We start from the raw sequence: 22,482 nt of genomic DNA, 5'->3' as shown, positions 1-22,482 counted from the left end.
GTCCAGGGAGGTACGTCTCAGGTCATTCACACCAGCATGGACAATGACTGAGTCATATTTGTACTTGCCTTGGAGTGACCTGAGTGCTTGTGTTATGTGGCGGATCCTAGCGCCCGACAGGCTGCTCACCATGACCCTCTCCTTGTTCATCCTGGTGAGTGGGACATCAGTGTGCCTGACGATAGAGTCACCTATTACAAGTGTATCAGGTGTGTTGTTTAGTCTTAAGGGCTGTGACTGTTTGGCACACTGGCTTTGTGAGATATGTGTTGCACGTGTTTAGTTTTGGGGTAGCGGCTGCTTGGGTGTCTGCTTTGGAGGTCTCTGCTGCTTCGGCAGATCTTTATTTAGAGCCTCAGTGTATGTTTTTGTGTGATTATGTGTTTGGTTTGCTGTCATGGTAGGTCTATGTGAGACTGGAATTGTAGTGAGTGTGGTTTCCTTCTCCTCCTGACTGGTTATGCCAGTACTGAGTTGAGAGAACTTAGCCTCCAGTTTGGCTATATGGTTGCATCTCTCACATGTGTTTTAATTTGTTGGGAGGAGGAGAGGGTTGTCTGTGTACATGAGGCAGTTGTAACATTGCCTCAAGATTCCCAGATTCACCAGCTGGACCGGAGAGGAGATTGACAACTGACCTTTGGACATGCTAGAATAATATTGGGAATTCCTTAATAATTGAACACCAGAGCCAGTGGGGAGTGAGGGTGTAGTGCTTTTAATTTTTAGTGCTGACTTATATAATTGCTTTAGTGAGCAAGTGCCGGGTAACTTAAGTGCAATGTGTTACAGGTAACTTAAATGCAAAAACGACAAACAGTAACTTTCTTTCAAGTGAAACAAGGAAATAAGTACAGTAAGCAATGCAGATATCACTAATGATCCACAGAAGCGCTGAGAAGCTGTGTATTAGGTGGAATTAGCGTTCCAGGGAAATAAAAAGCAAACAAACAAAAAGCATATAAACAAAGCTAGATTCAGCAGGCCTGCATCTAGTCTATGCTACAGCAAACAAGGTGTACCAATTTCAGTAAGATACAGTTCAAATATTTAGGCACTATAAACCTTTAACCAGAAATTCCCAGCTCAGAAGGGCAGAGTCCAGCCTCTTCTCCCACAAGAGTGCAGACCACAAACCTTCTTAATGTAAAATAACTGGCCTGAAGCCCAAGTGCTTAAACCAGAACTAATACACTTTAAGAATAACAGACACTGGGCTCTCAATCAGCAGTTCCCAACTTAGAAGGATGAAAGCTACCTGTCCTGCCACCACAGTGCATGCCACAAACCTTCCTAATGTAAAACAACTGGTCTGAAGCCCAAGTGCTTAATCCAAAAGACTTAGAATGATAGCTACACTTTAATCATTTTACTACCAAGCAGTAATAAATACAATTGAATACTTTAGAGAATGCCTGGATTAGTGCTCAAGTTACACAAACAAAGCTAGATCCAGCAGGCCCGAATCCAGTCTATGCCACAGCAAACAAGGCACATCAACTTCAGTAAGAAGCAGTTCAGATATGCATGCACTATAAGCCTTCAACCAGAAATTCCCAGCTCAGAAGGGCAGAGTCCAGCCTCTCCTCCCACAAGAGTGCAGACCACGAACCATCTTAATGTAAAATAACTGGCCTGAAAGCCCAAGTGCTTAAACCAGAATTAATACACTTTTAGAATAACAGACACTGAGCCCTCAATCAGCAGTTCCCAACCTAGAAGGATGTAAGCTACCTGTTCTGCCACTACAGTGCAGACCACAAACCCTCTCAGTGCAAAACAACTGGTCTGAAGCCCAAGTGTTTAAACCAAAAGGCTTAGAATGAGTTACACCAAGCAGTAATAAATACAATTGAGTACTTTTAAGATGATGCAAAAGTAAAAAAGTAGGTAGAAACACAAGTACAGTAAAAGCAGATGAATTTTTTTTTTTCTGAACAAGTGCTGAGATCAAAGAAACAGATTTGGGTGCTGAAACTAGAAAACTGGCTAGTTATAAAAAAAAAAAACTAAGCTAGAAGGCTTCCCTCCAACACAGAAGGGCTTGGGGTCTCAGAAGCCTACAAATAGTCTATACCACTTAACAGGAAAGGCAGGAAACAAGCTTACATTTTTTTTTCTGTTTCCCAGATGCTCTCTTTGTACACAGTAGGAGTGCCTGAAATCAGAATATGATCTCACTGCACTCAGTTGAGTGAGCAAATGAGATGGGCCCAGAAGGAGTATCCAAACACAAATTTACAAGAGGAACGGGCAGTTGCAAGGCCACTAAGATTAACACCAAAACAAAAACAGGGAGGGTGGGTGGGACTAACTGAAGAGCAGAGTCAAAACTTCCAGTTCAGTTAATATTCCTTCAAATACTGTTTTTTTTAAAAAAAAAAGATAAAAGGGTAGGTACTTTCTCTTATACTTCCAGTTGAATATAGCAAGTTCTTAGCCAGCCAAAGCTGAGGCTTCTTCCAGTTCAGTTAATATTCCTTCCACACAGTTAAAATTAATTTAAATACTGTATTTTTTTGAAAAAAAAAGAGCAGATAAAGGTACTTAAATTCTCTTATACTTCCAGTTGAATATAGCAAGTTCTTAGCCGGCCAAAGCTGAGGTTTTAAGCAGAAAATATTTCACACTGTACCACTTAAATAGGCAAGGACAGGAAATCAAAGAATGTGACTACCCCCACACCTGTAATTACTAGCAAATAACAAAATTCAGCAAACACTGACTACCTTCCAGTTCAGCTAATATGCCTTCCACACAGTTAAAATCAATTTAAATACTGTATTTTTTGAAAAAAGAGCAGATAAAGGTACTTAAATTCTCTTATACATCCAGTTGAATACAGGTAGTTCTTAGCCAGGCAAAGCTGAGGTTTTGGTGCAGAAAATATGACTCACTACATGTCATGGGCATATGTTTTATATATATATATATATGTATATGTATATATATATATATATGTGTGTGTGTGTGTGTGTGTGTGTGTATGAATATATATATATATATATATATATATATATATATATATATATATATATATAGATATATATATATATATATATATATATATATATATATATATATATATATACACATATATATACATATATATATATGTGTGTGTATATATATATATATATATATATATACACATATACGTATATATATATATATATATATATATATATATATATATATATATATATATATATATATATATATATATATATATCCTTTTATGTGTAAACATGAGTGTTATATATACCTTTCAGATGCATCCCACCATATTAATCTGATATGTGTATATTTACATATAAGAACATGACTGATTCAACACTATTTTCACTTACAAGCACTAAACAATTGTAGTAGTCAAAGCAGTTGTTCAGTACTATTCAGCATGTGTACTGAATGATATATTTGAAAACACAAAAGACATCCTCACAGCTCAGATGGCTTAGTGAGTAAGTGATGTGACTATATTGTATAGGGTCCTGGGTTCAAGACCTGCATGGGCTATTTATTTTGTTGGCGGGCAGAAAAGGGGCTGATTGAGACAGGGTGATAAAGGCACTTCAAAGTGGCTTTAAGTGGGTTTGCGTGGGTTTGCACCACAGTAAGCGGTGCTAACGTACAGTTAAATGAATAGGCGCTTACACCATGTAGGCTTCACCTACCAATGTGCAAATCTGCTTAGCATTTACATTTAAGCAATGCTTACACCTGGTAAGCATAGCTCAGCCCTGGTAACCAGTGATCACATTCCAGTCTGATAAAATAGCAGGGTAATGACATCTTTAATAAGTGTATTTAATTCCATGTACGTAACATGCTTTTATGTGCTGCCATTACAGTAGCAAGGGGTGTGAGTATACTGTATGTGACACCTGAGTATACATGGGTAGTACCACAATCATTTCTCTTTGTATGTGTTTCATACTTGGGTAATATTCCAGGTTATATGCAGTCACACTTGCATGTATTGTATCATTATGTTACTACTTTTAACATTGCTTTTCCAAGTAAGAGTAGATTGCAGATTGTAGTACTGGAACCATACACCCCTGTATGCAAAGCTGGACTCTGAGTACTGAATATCATGTTCTTGGTGTTTGACCTGAATGTTTTTATGCATCTCCTATTGGATATTGATCTGATATGTTGATATTAACTGTAGACTACTATGTTTTTAGGACATGTCATTGGCGACTGCTGTCATGTAGTAATGGCATACCTATCAGTTTCAGACATCTATCTATCAAAACATTCATCCTAATGCATAACCTGTTGGCTAGCTACTTTCTGTCTGTCTTCTGTACAAATGATCAGATGTCAGGTATTCATCTTGGCTGCTTACAGGCAATATCTGATTGACTGACCCTTATATGTCTGCCCAGCTGTCTTATGAATGCCACAGCTAGGAAACCACACTCTGTATGCACCACATGCCATGGATACCTCAACCAGACTACCACAGTCAACATAACATGTTTGGATACAGGTTCCCAGTCCAGGTTAGGCAGAGTCCCTCACTGACTCTCTTCAAAAGGAATCTTGATGAGTGGATGGGAGATTGTAGGTTTACCCCGGGTATCACTTCTGTGTCACTGTTAGACAGAGGCACAGTATACTAACCTCGAAAAAGGGCATAGCAAAATTAATTTAAAATGGGTGGTGAAAGCCAAACACACTCTGGCTAGGCTTATAAATGCCCTAGGGCAGATAGCCTAGTATGAACCTATGAACCTATAATCCCAGTCCCTATCCCAGGCACTGGCCATGTTATGCAATATATGTTACATACTTGTCAACTGGAGCACCTCACTGGCCCTCTTCAAGGAAATAACAGATGAGTGGATGTTGAATTTAACTGTCACCCTGGGGGATCACTCAAGTGGCATGAGTTGATAGATGGCCTGCTGAAAAATGTCAGGTGGCATAATACCAGTGTACTCACATGCCCTTCTCTTCTAATCTTTCCATGGACATTAGCTTGGTACACACATAGGAACACCTGCACCTATGGACCTCAGTACTGACAAATGTGTCTGTGTGCATTACTGAGTATAACAGTGTATATGTGTTTGTAAATCTGTAGTTGAAAATACTCTGAGGGCCTTCTCACCCACTACACCCCCCATTGCTATACTTAGACAAGGCTGTTGCTGTAATTCACATTAAATGTACCCTGTGACACTCTTCACCCTATTGGCTACCTGGAGCTTGAAGTACCAGCATAACACTGTTCTACAAATGGGTAGACAGGTGTGGGTTACCTTCTAAGTCCTTGCAAATGTGAATGTGTGTGTGTGTGTGTGTGTGTGTGTGTGTGTGTGTGTGTGTGTGTGTGTGTGTGTGTGTGTGTGCAATTGTGTGTGAGTATGCATATTTGTAGGAGACAGCATTCTGAGGCCACATTCTTCAAATACACTAAACCTTGCCATACATTATAAGGGATGGTGATGTTGCTGATGTTAGGGAAGTCATGACAAATCCCTCACCCTACTACCCCTGTGGCATGTGCAATAAATGCATATCCCTGTAGTAGCAATAATTAGATAGACAAGGGGTTGTATTGCAGTCCTGGTCAATGTGTGATTGTGGGTATGTCAGATTATCATGGGTTTCAGTGAGTATAATATCCAATGTGGAGTGGGGGTGCTGGGTATACTGTATTTACACCATGGTACCTCCAGTGCATGTCCCAAGGTCCACTGTATGAGGACCGCTGTCACCATCAACCATACAGGTAACTGATGACACTATCCAGCCCAATGATGCATGTGCTATGTGTAAAAACTCTGTAACAGTATGAACTCACTGACAAGGTAGTCAGCACTGCTAAACCCAGGCCTGTCAAATGTGTCTATGACTGCATGTGTTTGTCAATGTGTATATGACAGAATGTTATACTATGTATTTTCCACTAACACCCAGTATATCTCCCATTAACATACTGTACAAGGGCTGGTAATTTTGTTCACTTTACAGGAAGCTTGGGACACTCCTCACCCTACAAGCTCTGTGATGTGTGCAATTAGGGCCAAACACATTAGTAGCAATAAGTACCTAGGTAGTAGGGGTTCTACTTTCAGTGTTGCCAAGTAAGTGTGTGTGTATGTGAAGGGATCTACTTCAAGTTTGCAGAAAATATATTTCCCAGGGGATCTTTTGTCCGAGAACTAACTCGCAAAAGGTAACATTTCAAAGCAATCATCTTGTGGAAATTCATTCCATCAAAGCTAGTAGTGGATGTGTAAATGCCCTCTTCCCCACTGTACAGCTGTACAGTGATATTGGAGTTGGTATATATAGTTGGATGTGGTTGTTGAGGGCACAGCCACCCACATTGAGGTTATTGTTGTGCATATCCCCCCGCTTAGTGTGCTGTTATGCTGTACAGTTTATGTTAAGTGGATTAGTAGTTGTTAATCACACTATGTGTGGTTTTATGGCACCCCACACCCTCCAAAGTGGGGGGCTGTGCCACCCACACCAGCACACCTATGGTTACCAACTCCAGGATTGCACTACATTGGGGAAGAGGGCATATACCCTGCCAATACCATTTTCAATGACATTAAACTGGCGGACTGATTATTTACTGATGTGATGTTTTGGCAATTTGGTCTTGGTGGGATTACATAGGCCAAAATGAGTTCTCTGCAAAATGAAGTACATCCATATGAACAGTATTCTCTGTGTATTGCATCAACACAAAAGCCTCTGTGTGTGTGTGTTATTCACAAACATTTGGTGTGTGTCACCCACTACACTTACCATTGTCCACTGTAGAAGAGCTGCTTACATCAGCCACCATGCACTCACTGTATACACCCCTCAAACCTATCAGCCATGTGGTACATGCAGTGATTGTTATACAGACCTGTTACTTGTGTTCAGCTGTACATGGGATATGACACAGTCAATGTGTCACCACAGTGCCACACCCCGTGTAGGAAAGGACAGCAGACCAACATCCTCCTGACACATAGACACCTAGAACACAATCTGAATACATTAAGGAGACCACAATCAGTATTAATAACAGCAATAATGCATCATGGCTGGAAGCTACACACCCTGACATGTAAGCCTTAAACATTCCAGCTGACAACATGTTAAACAGCAATACATTACTAAACTTTAGTACATTCACCCTGTGCATCAGAACCATATTAGCTTGTCCCTGCATCGATGGTATGGATGACAGGGATGTGGCACAGGTATCATCATATGCACAGGTGGTGTGGGTTTGCCAGAGGCCTAGGCTGAGCCGGTAAACTGGCTATGGCTGCTGTATACAGACACACTTGCCATAGACACCACACTTTCCTGTCCCATGCCACTACCCGACAACTGTCCCTCATCTATGGCATGCAGGGATGGGGGGGTGAAAGTGGGATGGCAACCAATGGCACAGATTCAGCCCCTGACAACCCTGCCTGTACCTCACTATGCCTATCATCATTGTCAGAGTCTGCATGGACACTAACATCAGTTTGTCTGCAGGAGGGACCCTGACCCACCTCGCCACCTGTGAGGGGCAGAGAGGAAATGTAAATTTAGACCCGTACATTATGGTTTACACACACACACGCACACACACACACGCACACACACACACACACACACACACACACACACACACACACACACACACACACACACACACACACTTCCAGGTGATGTAGCACAAAGATATTACACAGACTTTTCATTACCCAACAGTCAACATGCATGACATATGGCACTCAACAGCATGCACTGCAGCCATACTCAGTCCTTGTTACCAACATTATACATCTCTGTGATGCATAAGTTGTGTTAGTAGGTCATGACCCTTCCCCTGGAACACACTGCACCCATGTACACAGTATTGTTGTGCACCTGTACAGCACACTGGCATGTACTATGCACCATACCTCACAAGTGTACAGACCATTGCTGGATGTGTATATGTCTGGCAGTTATGTTTGCTCTGTTGCTCACAGCCCCTATGTGTTTGTCTGACACATACCTAGGATGACATGAGGACTGATGTCAATAATTAATGCCTGACCTTTCATTTGCAGATCTCTTCAGCAGCAGTGCATGTATATGCAATAAAATCCGGTTACACTGACAACCTTCAAAGCTTAATGTGGATATGAGGAGTGTACACACCCTTGTTGAGTACACACCCTTTTTGACATGCCAGCCTCTTCTATGATATGCAGTGGGGCCACAATACTGCATTTTTTAACATTACACACACCTGATATGCGACATATGACCTGTGCAATCCAATGCAGTATCAAACAAATGTGTTAGTCGTGCAGATGCTAAATGAGATGCATATAACATGTGGGTTGCATAAGTGTGCACACCCTTAACACAATGGTTTATTGAAGCACCTATTAAGTGATCTACAGCAGTCACTATTTCTTGAAGGAGTATACTAGCATGGCCCATCTTCACTTGCCATTATTTGGTCACTCTGCCTTACAAAGGTCCCCCAACTCTGTCAGAATGCAAGGTCAGGTCATGTGCACAGCCCTTGGAGGTCACACAGTGGCTTCACTGTTGCTGTAGAGTCTGGGTTATGTCTGGCACAATTCAAAACCTTGACAGTGTTCAGATACAGCCATTCTTAGTGAGCTTTGGATGTATGCTTCAGTTCACTGCTGTGTTTGAAGCTGATACCCCTCCCCATCCTCAGCCTCATTACAGATGCTTGACAACTGTGGGTCACATGTAAGTGTTATTTTGCAGTGTTCCAAAATCCAAATAACATGTCTACCGGCCTAGTTCCAGCTAATGAACAGCAACCCTAAAGGTGTACACTGGCACTAGCAAGCTAAAAATTGTGGATGGTGGCCCTGAGGTGGAATGAGGTGTTGCTTGTGCACCACACGTATCTTCATGAATACTGTCTGTAAGTTTGAGCCTTGGCCTCATGACACCATTACACATTGCAACACATGCCTTTGGGAGACTTGATGTTATGCTTATGCTACCTGTACAGAGCCCTGGATGATGATTCATGTGGGACAATTCTTCTGTCTGATTACCCTAACCCACAGGCCACACTTATGCAGAATCCAGGCGACTGTCGACACAGGTACTGCACCGACAGTACTTACTAGACATTCCTGCAAGTCTTTCAGTGTTGCTGCATGTTTCTGGGCAGCCTCCATGACCAGTTTGCAATATGTTTTGTCATTTGTTTGGGATGGGCATCTGTTTATTTTCTGCATCGATGTTGTCCCATAGTTCATAATCACATAGATGACTGTCTGCACTGTTTGCCATGGTATATGCAATAGTGAGGTAAGGCTGCTTTTCCCACTCCTGAGTGCTACCTTTTGGATATGGGATCCATTTCATGGTTTGTACGATGTGTGCAAGCCATGGCCACCTCTGTTGCAGGTGAGTGGGCAAATGTCATGGACATACTTCTTGCACAGCAGATCATTACATGCTGTGACATTGAGGCCCTGTACTTGATGGCAGGTGTGTACTGAAGAAGAGTGAATGCTGTCAGTACATCACAAAATGCTTCCACAATATGTTATTTGGAGTGCGTGTGCACATATGCTTGCAGTGTTTGGTAAGATTTGTATTCCCCATATTTGTTGCCCTAACATAAGATTCCATATTACACATTCATTGCTTATGTTAGGCTCACATTACAGGTTGTAAAAGGTGTGGAATGTGCTATTGTGGTCTGATGTTGTTTATATCAGGAACAGTTGCCATTGTAATAGTGGTATATACACTGTTGTATCCACTGTATAAGGGTAATGTTTCAGACATGTCTCTACTGTTGGCCATTTGTCCCACCATTATGTTCATCTCTGTCCACACATCTTGCACTGACAGGTTGTTAGGCATACTGCAGGAATCTTACATACCCTTCAGATATGCCACCATGGTGACCACTGTGATGCAGTGCAGTTAACACCAACAAAAATGAACATGTACAGCATGCATTATGGGCATGTGTGTTAAATCTGTGCATGGCAAACAGCATGGCCATAACATGGCAGGTGTATTGGCAAACCTTAACAAAACAATTCCATACTCACCAGCTACAGGTTGCTGCCTCAGTTGTATACCAGAGGGATCTAAATAGCTGTGTGAGAGAAGTAATGTTACCTGTGGCATTGGAACAGGGTGGAAGCAGCATTTCAGCACATCGACAGTACAAACCCACAATACTAAGGATTATGCACATCTGTTCATTACTACACTCCAGCAGACTATCTTATCTGACATATGCATGTAGATACTTTACAGATAAAAATGGATAAGCAACAGTGGTCTAGTAATGTGCCCTGGGGCCTTACCTGCACACTCCACGTCCATTGTGTGGGTGGCACCCAACCTCCACAATGCTGTCTTCAGCCTGCTGGCTTGTCTGGTGGGCAGGTGCTCCAAGGCTGGCAAGGAGCTCCTCAGCATGTGTCAGTGGGGGCTGGATGGCATGACCCCCACCTGTGGCTAGCTGGTCCCTCCTAACAGCAGCAGCATGCTGACCGGTGTGGCAGATTAGGTCAGTGCAACGACGCCGCACCTTCTCATAATTTCAACTGTACAGGCTGACATCATTTACCCTGTGGATGAGCTTGTTCCACAGGGCGGTCCTCTCCTGCAGATCCTGTGCCCTGTGGCCGAATAGTATGCCATGATGCTGGATAATGAATTGGATAATTGTGTCATTCTCAAGGTTCATGAATGCTGGCAAGCATTCCCGGGGCATTGTACCTGGAAGACATAAACAGGAAGAAATGTCACAGGACTTCATATGGTTGTCCACGTGCACATCAACAGTGGATATTACTTGCAAATAATCCAGACTATACCATAACCCTATAAGCCATCATGCTTTGACATCTTGCATTACACTGCTGACCCTGAACTGTCCAGTTCCCCCAGTGTTGGACACTTAATGGCATCATCCACAATTTTCATTAATTTCTGTGCAGAGGGATGACAGTGGCCATCTTCAATGTGGATGGTGTGTGGATGGTGGCAAGTCTGTGTTTGACTGTAGTGTGTGATGAAGCTATGAACACATGCCCGAGTTCATGTAGGAGGCAGACTGTGATGTTCTTATGCCCCATGGAGACTTGCTGTTGTTGCCATCAGTCGGCATTATGTACATGCTCACCATTGATACGGGTAGGAGTGTGGTTGATGTGCATATCCACCTCTACAAATGTTGTGGACATGGTGCCACTGTTCCCACCTATCCTGTCTGATGCCAGTTGCCTGTATCTATGGCATGTGTGTATGAGGTGTGCTTTACACCCAGTACAGGTTGACTTGTGTTACTGCATCTAAGACCGCATAGATATGTGGAGACATGGCTGCAATTGGCCTTGGTGGTTTGGATATGTATGATTTCTAGTCATAGTCAACCTTACAGGAAGTCATGTGTGAACCTACATGCGTGCTCATATAGAGGTGCACTTGCTTCCAAGTTGTGGTCTGCACCTATGTGTCCCTGTACAGCCACTATAGCAATCTATTATGTGCTTTGTGTCTTGGTGCTGCACACCAAGGTGGATTACCCTATAGTTGGTGGAGGCTGGTTGTACAGGTCAGGTACTGCTGATTCCATATAGCTATACTGGATATAAAGTGTACACACCCCTGTTACAATGCATGCTAGCTGTGCAATTGAAACATGACCCCCACAAAAGCACATGTCAACACAATCCCCACCTGTGATGTGACCTACAGATTGCTCAGTTCAATAGGGAACATAAAAACCTGTCCTGTGAAATCATATGGGCATTAATACTCAATACAGTAAGCCAGCTGAGTGTGTGTGCACACCCTTACACTGATATGTTGTGTAACCCCCTACTGAGATTATTAAAGCATCCATTTGTCTTGGTTTGTAGTCTAACTTCATATCACATCTTCACTTGGCAATGGTTGCTCACCTTCCATGAAACAGCTTTGTTTCTTTTTTCAATAGAATTGTACAGGTTATCGGTCACATTTGAGGTGAGAAACATTTTGACATGACTTTCTGTGGTCTCATTGGCATACAGCACACAGACCTGGCATTCCAACAGGGGTGTGTACACTTTGATACCCAGTGTATATGGGTGTTGATACAGCTTTTAGTGGTAGGCATGGACACTGGATCATAACACAGTTGTACACTTCTTTGATTACTACCTGATAAGCATGCCTACTGCAGTACCCATATCAGTGTTATGGCAATGCAACAATCAGTAGCAGTACACATTTAATTTTGTTGTATGCAGTGACAGTGATATTACACACATGTGAAACGTGCACATCCTAATTTCCGGACTGCTTGTGACCCATGTTATTACTTCTGTGCCTTTCAGCTGAACGTACACATAAATACACATGCTCAGGGAATATCTGGTATATATTTGTGTTCTATGTAAGTATGGCACAATGTATTTACAGTCTTGCAGCTCAATCATACGTCTCAACCTGTTATACCAGGACATTGGTCCACATCACTGGGTGACAACAGGGAAATCAATTTTGATTAAGTATTAATATAGCTGACATAACCCAAGTATATGTGTATGTGACTACAGATATCTGTCATAACTGTGAAAATTGTCCAGCATAACACTGTAAAGTTGAATCTTATTAATTCAATATATCATATGCAGTTTAACACACACATCTGCAACAGTGCTTTACTATGCTCATGCCCTATATAGGTATCCTAGATTTACAATACAAACATGTATAATACTGATATTCACAGCTAACATATGGATATGGGCAACATCCCATTAACTGGCCTAGCAGTGGCATAGACACAACTGTTTGACAGACATTCTAGTGGTTGCCATATGTGAGCTGTGTGTGTCAGGTTCCTCAGCTATGACCCGACCTATCCACCTCTTAGAGCATCACATGTAGACAAGGTCTAACATTAGGGGGGATATATAGAGACTGATTGTAGATATGCCTATTACAATCCTATGAAGTTTGTTTTGTAGCATGATACATTTTGCATTACCATGACTGTTCTGAAGGTGGTGGGGTCTGAAATTCATGTGTCTGTAATTACTTCATCACTTCCATCTCCAGCTATTTGCCAGACTTATATAGATATTTGGATGAACAGAACAAACACTATTATGGCTACATCTTGACATTCTGTGAAGATCTGTACAGTTGACAGGTATGGCCCACTGCAGACTAAGCCAGATACTATGTCCATAGCAGTTGTTCAGCAGGACATCATTACAGCAAGTATTGATGGCACATAGGCATCTTTCATAATCATCTATCCCATTATTACAGCTACTGGGATCGAGCTGGTTTGAATTAGCTGCAGCATGGCTTTTGTAGGTGATGCTCATGTTCAGGTGATGGCCTCTACACCAGTTGCTGTTCCCCACTTGCTAATTGCATGCAGGCAGCTGTGTAGTTCTTCCAATAGCCAATGTCATAGCAGCCCATTACTATAAATAACTACATCATGTGGATGCTGTCCCTTTACATTGTCTGTATGGAAGACCCCCTTCATGTGTGGGGGCAGCAGTGTTACAGACAGCATGTAGGAATACCTCTTACAGCAAGATTTGTGAACACAGGCCAAATACATGTTTGTATAAGGTTCCAGACCTAGGGACGGTGTGTGAGTATTGCTGTTATATGCATTGAATACTGCTAGTTTTACAGGGTTTGTGTGTACATGCCAGTTTTGCATGGAATTCATTCTGTCTGCATAGCTCTTAACTGTGCGGGTATCCACATGATGGCCAGAGGTTTGGCTGTTATGTTGTGTCTGTTCCCCACACAGGTCTTGTCCTTGACAAATCAGTGGCATTCTCTCTGTTGATTGCTATCAGTACTTGACAACGTCCATTTGTGTTTCTGACTTCATATTCCTCAGTAAGGGTATGATGCAACCAATCCTGTAACACCAGCAACTTTCACAGTGTATAACAGCAATATTTCAAATATGGCCCTGTGTTTCAGCCTCTGTCCTCCACTTATATACCAGGCTTTGTTCAGATGTCATGCAGTAAGAGGTTGATAAGTATGGTCTATCATTATTTAGTGCTGACATTCCTGCTATCAGTCCAGTGATGATGTGGACTGCCACACAAGTTGTGGGGTAGGGTCCATATATATGAGGGCTACAGCTGGACAACATGTGTGACCCTGTACAGTCAAGAAGTCAGTGTACAGAGAACACTGTTATATGCCCTTGTAAGACATTTTATGGAGGAGGGCTATTATATGTTTTTAACCTAGACTGTTAGAACATGTGAGGGATATTACTAATTTTGTTTGTGTGTTTTGGCTTTTCCCGGTTAGGGGTCACCACAGTGGAACTCCGTTCCGCTAATGATTGGTAGTGGATTTTTATGTACCGGGTTACCAGCCCTGACACACAACCTTCAATGAAGGCACGCCCCATTCACATATGCCTCCACACAGAAGATGCTCTAGCTGAGAATCGAACGGGACAACGTCTTGCTATGAGGCGACAATGCTACCACAGCAATAAGAAACATAAATGGCTGTACATTTTCATACATTTCACCATGGGGACAATGGTGGACTAGAGCTTACTGTTTTGAACACAGTTCTGTTTGTCAATGAAATAGTACCGTTTTAAGTTAAGCATTATGAAATGGATACATTTACATTGTGATGATACTTTTCCCCCAGGGGTTGACTACAGAGTGTAATATGAGGCTTTTGAACTACATCTGTGATTAAGTGTTGATTGATTCTTGTCTTCAAGGCAAGTGAGTTTTTTACTGTTGTACTACTTGAAGGCTTTAGCCTAGATAGCAAAGTATCTTATTTTTTGCAGATTACTGTATCATATGTTTTCTTTGAGAGTTGCATTAATCAGTTATTACACATTTCAAACACCGAAATGCTATAAGAAATGGCATAAACAACTGAAATAATACACAAACATTTATATGTATGTAGAATGTGTGGTGTCATGTCCTTTGCACTGTGTGTGGGTATATGTTTTCATGCAATAATTCTCATTTGTAGGAAGGAATCAGACTCTGGCTATTTGAAAAGGTGGCAACTGTAGGAATAATGGCTAGTTGATATTCTATGCACCCACTATATATACTCTCTTTATATATATATCTATAAGTATTTATATATATATATATATATATATATATATATATATATATATATATATATATATATATATATATATACACATGTGTGTGTGTGTATCATTACAATGTTTAGTGCTTCCACATTGTACATTCCCTATGATAGACTGACTGCTCTGCATGATATGTTAGAGAAATCATCGCAACTTCTTGCAGTGATGGTAATTTAGTGTTAACCTGTTGTAGCTATGATGTATAGGGTTCTGGATTCAGAGCTTCCAGGGGCTTATTACTTTATTGCTAGGCAGAACAGTTCACCTATGGAGGATGAGATAAGGGCTATAATTACAAGAGGTCCCTAGTTTGAGCCCCTTCACCCACATTTACAATGCCTGGTCAGATTTTTTGCAGTGAGAGGCTCAGAGTGTGGATCCGATGTCCGAATGCACTATATAAATATATATATATATATATATATATATATATATATATATATATATATATATATATATAAGTATACTTACTTTGGTTTTATGGTGTCTGGTTTTGTTTTACATTATTTGGTAAAAGCCAAATACTAACACCAGGATTGCACTACAGTGAGGAAAAGGACATATACCATTGACTTGCTTTAGAGTACTAATTGTCAGTGAAATGAGTTTTAGGTGAAGTGAGTTTTAGGTGAAATGAACTTTAGGTGATTTGATCTTGGTGAAATGAGTATAGATGAAATGAGTTTTAGATGAAGTGATACGCACCCATACATACATATATATATATATATATATATATATATATATATATACATACATGTACATATATATATATATATATATATATGCACATATATATATATATATATATATATATATATATATATATATATATATATATATACATACATATACAGAGAGATACATGTATAAATACATTTTCCCTACTGTTGAATGACTGCGCTGCATGATATGTTTGAGAAAACATCACATATGTCTACAGCTCATATCGCTTAGTGGTAAATTGCTGTGGCTATGATGTGCGGAGTCCTGGGTTTGAGAATTGCAAGAGCTGATTATTTTGTTGCCGTGCAGAACAAAGGCTGTTGGATACAGTGTGATTAAGGCACTTTTAAGCAGTTGTAAGAGGGTTTGCGTGGGTCTGAGTGGCGGTACGCAATGCTAACTTCCAGTTAAATATGATTACAGACAGCCTTAGAAGTGTTTAATCTGTGTAGGCATTGCTTAGCGGCATGCAAACAGGCTTAATCCCGCTTACTACCGCTTAAAAGAGCTTACTTCCGCTTACCCCCGAGATAATTTCTTTAAAAGAAAAGAAAAAAGGGTTGATAGGAAAGTGGTGAAAAAGGGGGCACACAGAGGGAAAAACAATAGGGAAAGTAGCTAAGGATGTGCAGGACTGCTGTAGGGAAGGTCCATAGCTGTCTATTTCTACTACAGCAACAGCTGTGCATATATACTGAATTTGTAGGTATATTTGGACACTCAAACCCCTGAGAGAAGGGTGAGGACAACAATAATGTATTGTGAAGCCAATTAGACCAGATTACATGCATCCGGTGGACATGTGTGTGAAATAGATATAGCTGTACATGGGGCAAAATTTTTTTTTGGGAACAGAGTACCCTTTTTTTTTTAAGGTGAGAGTGGGATGTTGGGGAAGGATAGTAGGTATATTCGGGGAGGTAGGTTGGGTAGGAAGACAGACAAGACAGACAAGACAGCATACAGGGGTGGTATATGACACATGTGGGGGGTAAACACCTTGGACGGGGAGAGGTGTTTGAAAATCAGAAGCCCATGAGCCACCAAATGGAAAAAGTGGGATTGAGGTCCCCACCCATGGGCAGTCACCACTGCACCTTCATGGCCCCAAAGGTGGCTGTGCTGGGAGCTGAGCAGGAGGGGCAGGCTGACCCTCTAATTGTGCCATGCACCCCTCAAGCTGGTGTAGCAGATCTCCAAACTCCTTCCAGAGCTAGCTATGCACCAATCCCCGGACCTGGCTTTGGGTGATGGTATCCTGTACACACCCACTCCCAGGTGGGACGACTCCCATCTCCTGAGGTGGTTCCACCCAAAGGTGGTGCAGGACCAGCAGACGAGGAGGTCCTGGGATGGGTCCCAGACATGCTGGGACCCGGTGCCATGGCCATATGAGGTGGGAGAGGTGTGTCTGCTGGGACTGGCCTTCCCAAATGTGCTATGGTGTTGCAGTTTTAGAACACATGTGGGTTTGTAATAGTCAACACAATCCAGGATTAGTTACAACAGCATGCATAGATATTCCCATTAACCCAAGACAACAGATTTGGAGCAGTTGCATAGCAAACAAAACACATGCATATATGGAATCACAGTGGCCATTACAATGGCATGCAGGTTACATTGATAGCAACAGGCCACCAATGATAGTGTTTCAACATGGAACATTAATAGAAACACATTTCAATATTTGTTGAACAATAGGGCATATGCCCAAACAGTAGGTCAGGTGTAAAACATACACATTGATTTGTGTGTTTAGATAATTGTTGCAGATATGGTGGGGGGGATGTCAATTAACAGCTTGTATATCCTTGCAGTACTCACAACTTTAATTATCATTGCTCTAATCATTACTCTACAGGTGTTATTACAATGTATGTACACAGTGTATACTTCAACCATCTTATAGCTACATCATACTTCTCTTACTTGGTAGACCTGTGGGGGGAATATTTGTTAACACTACCTGACTGTTTCTACACATATTCCCAGATTGCTAGTTAAAATTATGCACATACCGCTCAACTTCTTCATGCAAAAAATCTAGACAAAGCTTGACAAAATAAGGGTACACATAGAGACATATTTTAAATATTGCTCCTATAAACTTAGAAAGTTGTTAGACTAACATGATTTGTTTTAAAATACATTTTATGATGGATTTGAAATCTGAAACTCAAATGCATGTCGTTATTTAGTAAACCACGAAAAAATAGTCCAAAGTAAGCAATGAAGCAATACCACAGAAGAATGACTCCAATGCAGGTCTGGATAAATATTTAATCCACTTCAAGTCTCGAACATAAAATACAGATAAATATTCTCTCTAGCGCCTCGGCAAAACTTGCCTTTACAGAGTAAAACTTCAACAATTCATTACACCTACCCTTAAATACATTTAGCAAGACACTCCCAATCAATTACTCAATTAAATTCATCAATTAAACATACATTAGAAAATCTAAATGCATATTTATTTTAAAAGGCATAATATACATTTTAAAAAATAAACTAACAAAAATTTATAATAAACTTTTCCATGAACAATCATGGTTAAGACCATTTGGACTTAATGTATTAAATTTCAATATAAGGCATAATTCCTTTTTCCTTAGTATTTGTTTTACATGCTGTTCACTAAAATATGATTCATTATAAACATTATCCAATACTGTAACTTTTAAATTATCAGGTTTACCCTCATGATATCTATAAAAATGTAGAGCTAAAGGACTACTTTCTTTTTTATTTTTAATGTCTCTAACATGTTCTTTTATCCTACAAGACAAAGTTCTTTTTGTTTCTCCAATATAAAACTTCCCACAGGGACATTCTATACCATAAATAACTTGTAATGACTTACAATTAAAAGCGCCCTTAGTTTCAAAAAAAATTCCATTAATAGTTTTAAACTGTGGTACTATATATCTACAGATAGTACACTTCCCACATTTTCTTGTACCCTGATATTTTACTTGTTTATACATCTGCATATTAGGTAACTTAAAACGACTGTGTACTATAAAATCCTGAATACTTCTACCTCTTTTATATGAAAAACTGATTGTATTATTTTTTAAAAAATCCACTTCATTCCTAAGTAAATTCCAACTAAAAATTACTTGTCACTTAACATGTTCAGACAATAAAGAAAAAGTTGAAACAAAGTATGTAATATCTTTATGTTCTCTATTTTTGCTACAATATCTATTACCATTATTTTTACTTTCATTTCTAACCCTTTTCAAGCTATATTTTAAATCACTCTCATAGTATCCTCTTATTTTGAATTTATTATAACTTAATAGATATTCTTTCTCCTTTATATTGGGGTTACTACATAATCTCTTCACCCTATGAAATTCAGTGTAAGGGATAGCCTGCATAACATGTGGTGGATGATGACTAGTTCCATACAGTACTGACCCAAATCCCTGAAATTTCCTGTGCACTTGATATTGTATTAATTCATTATTGTAGCCTTTCAAGGTAATATCTAAATAATGGACTATGGTACCAACTTGTAGCCCATCAAATTTTATACTCATTCTATTATTTTGTATTTCTTCCAAGAACTGTTTAACATTTTCTTGACCTCCTTTACAAATAAACAATAAATCATCGATATAACGGAAATACTTACAAACATATTTTTCATAAAATGGGTTAGTATATATATATATATATATACTCCTTCTCAAATAAACCCATGAAAATATTTGCATAACTGGGGGCAAAAGCCGCCCCCATTGCTGTACCTTGTTTTTGCTTATAAATATCTCCGTTAAATTCGAATATATTATTGCACAAACACATGTGTAACAATTCCAATATATATTTAGTAACTAAAGTATCACCCATGAGATGCTTAATAGCAAATAATCCATCCTCATGTTTTATACTTGTATACAAACTTACTACATCTATTACAACAAAATACATGTTGTCCTCCCATAATATATTCTTAATACAATCAATAAGACCAAACACATCTTTAATATAAGAAGGTAACTTACATACATATGGTAATAAATGTGTATGAAGAAAAAGAGAGACATTGTGTAAAAAACTATTAGTAGCTGAAACTATGGGACGTCCAGGCGGTGGAAACACATTTTTATGTAATTTGGGTAAACAATAAAAACATGGCATTCTAGGATTATTAAGATTAAATTTTTCTTTTACATCCTTATAAGAAAAGTATTGCAACCTATAACCTTTGTCTATAATATACTCATAATTTCTTTGAGCTTCTAAATAATCAGTTAATACAATTTTTTCATATACCTCATCATTCGTTAAATGTGCGTAGCACATGTCCAAATACTGAACAACAGTTAATATCACCAATTTCCCACCCTTATCTGAAGGTTTAAACACCATATTATAATCTTGTCCTAAATTAATCAAACTATTCCATTCTTCCTTAGTTAAATTATATTCTATTTGCCTTTTATTTTGTTTAAAATAATAAAAATCAGCCTCTATGTTATGTATTAAAGATTTGTATAAATATTTTATACTATAATTTCGCTGTGGAGGTATAAAGTTACTTTTCACTATAACTTTACTAGTATCTAATTCACAACATTCCATACTATTTAATTCCGAATCACAAGAATAAAATTCATCATCCGTATTCATTATAATTGAATCAACATGTTCCATTTCCCCCTTTTCACTGCTACCATTTTTATCATTTCTAAAAAAATCCAAAAGATGTAATTTGCGTGAAAAATTATATACATCAGCTTTTAACACATGAATTCTAGGAATCACAGTGGGAACAAACTTCAACCCCTTATTTAATACATTTAAATCACTCTGTGTCAATGCATGGCCTGATAAATTAACCACATACTCACAGTTCAATTGATGTTCTTTTTCAGGGTTAAAGTTAATACCATTTTCCCCTTTTATGAAAACGCTGGTTACCATACCCTCCCCTCTGTGGTCCCTGTCCATTCCAACTCCGTTTCCAACTGGAACGGTTATTCTGAAATGAATCTAGTCCCTTGCTGTTCCCAGGATTAGGAAGAGCTGGAAACTCTTCACTATCCGAATCATATTCCGTGTGCGATAAACCACTTTCTCCCGAAGTTCGTCCTATTCCTTCTCCACCGCCATTATTCTCTGCTCGTTCAAATTGCACACGCTTCCGGTTGGTCTTGGAATTTGTAGTCAGTAGGAACGCCCTCTTGCTGTCGTAATCGCGTAGATCTCTATGCAATTTGTTCTTTTTGCGCTCTATCAACTCGGATTCATATTCCAGTAATTGCTGATTAGTTTTCACTAAAAACTGTTGCAAATCATCACTTTTAATCTTAGTACAGATGTCTACACATAGATTTTTGATTTCTTCTCTCAGTTTATGTTTTTTTAAAATGTCTCTTTCTATTAGTATACGGACCCATTCTTTACTGCAGCGATGAGCAGCTAGTATCCATCTCTCATGAAACTGCTTCTCTTCAGCATTCGTGAGATCGAATGGGGTAGAGGGATTTTTCACAGTACGTAAACCTCGAGGAGTGATATCCAACTCCTCGTAACGCTGCAAGCTTTGTAAATTTAAAAAACAGAAGTTTCTTTATACAGCAATTTCTCTATTTGTACAAATAAGTCCTGAATTTCAGGCGCAACTGCAGTTTCCGATTTTTTGCCAATTCTCGCAAAAGGATTTTGCTGCCACAGTTTTCTGTCCTGCTGCCATTTGTTATATAATGCTGAAACTCTTTCAGGAACTGATATATCTTCTCTACCTGACATATTACCCATATTGCTCATATTTGCGGAGCCTGCGGCTCCGTTCGAAGAAATAAGAAAGCTGTCAATAGATTTCTGCGTATTGTCCATAGCTGATTCTCTAAACATCCTCGGTAAAGCAGCAAAGGAGTCACTGGCCATGAGGAAATGTAGTAAACCACGAAAAAATAGTCCAAAGTAAGCAATGAAGCAATACCACAGAAGAATGACTCCAATGCAGGTCTGGATAAATATTTAATCCACTTAAAGTCTCGAACATAAAATCCAGATAAATATTCTCTCTAGCGCCTCGGCAAAACTTGCCTTTACAGAGTAAAACTTCAACAATTCATTACACCTACCCTTAAATACATTTAACAAGACACTCCCAATCAATTACTCAATTAAATTCATCAATTAAACATACATTAGAAAATCTAAATGCATATATATTTTAAAAGGCATAATATACATTTTAAAAAAATAAACTAACAAAATTTATAATAAACTTTTCCATGAACAATCATGGTTAAGACCATTTGGACTTAATGTAATAATGCATGTCATTATTTATTGACTACAATCCTGAGATTATCCCAGTGATTTGCCAGGAAAAAGAGGAACAGGCCAAAATATGAGCCAAATATCTGGACATTCTTTGAAAATCTGTACAGTTGAGAGGTATGATTATGCATACAAATTACTACCACTCCCAGGATTCAAACCATAGCTGTGTCTGCTAAAAACACAACAATTTGTGTTTTATCAGAGTGAGCTATTTAGACATTGTTGTGTCTTTTTTCCCTGTTTTCTGTCTAAGTCTCTCTTGGTTGTACAAGCTGACCGTGTAATTACAAAGTTCT

The sequence above is a fragment of the Protopterus annectens genome, chromosome 1.part1 (assembly GCF_019279795.1).
Source record: "Protopterus annectens isolate FY-2018-M chromosome 1.part1, PAN1.0, whole genome shotgun sequence".
NCBI lineage: Eukaryota > Metazoa > Chordata > Ceratodontiformes > Protopteridae > Protopterus > Protopterus annectens.
Note: the sequence above shows the minus strand (reverse complement) of the source record.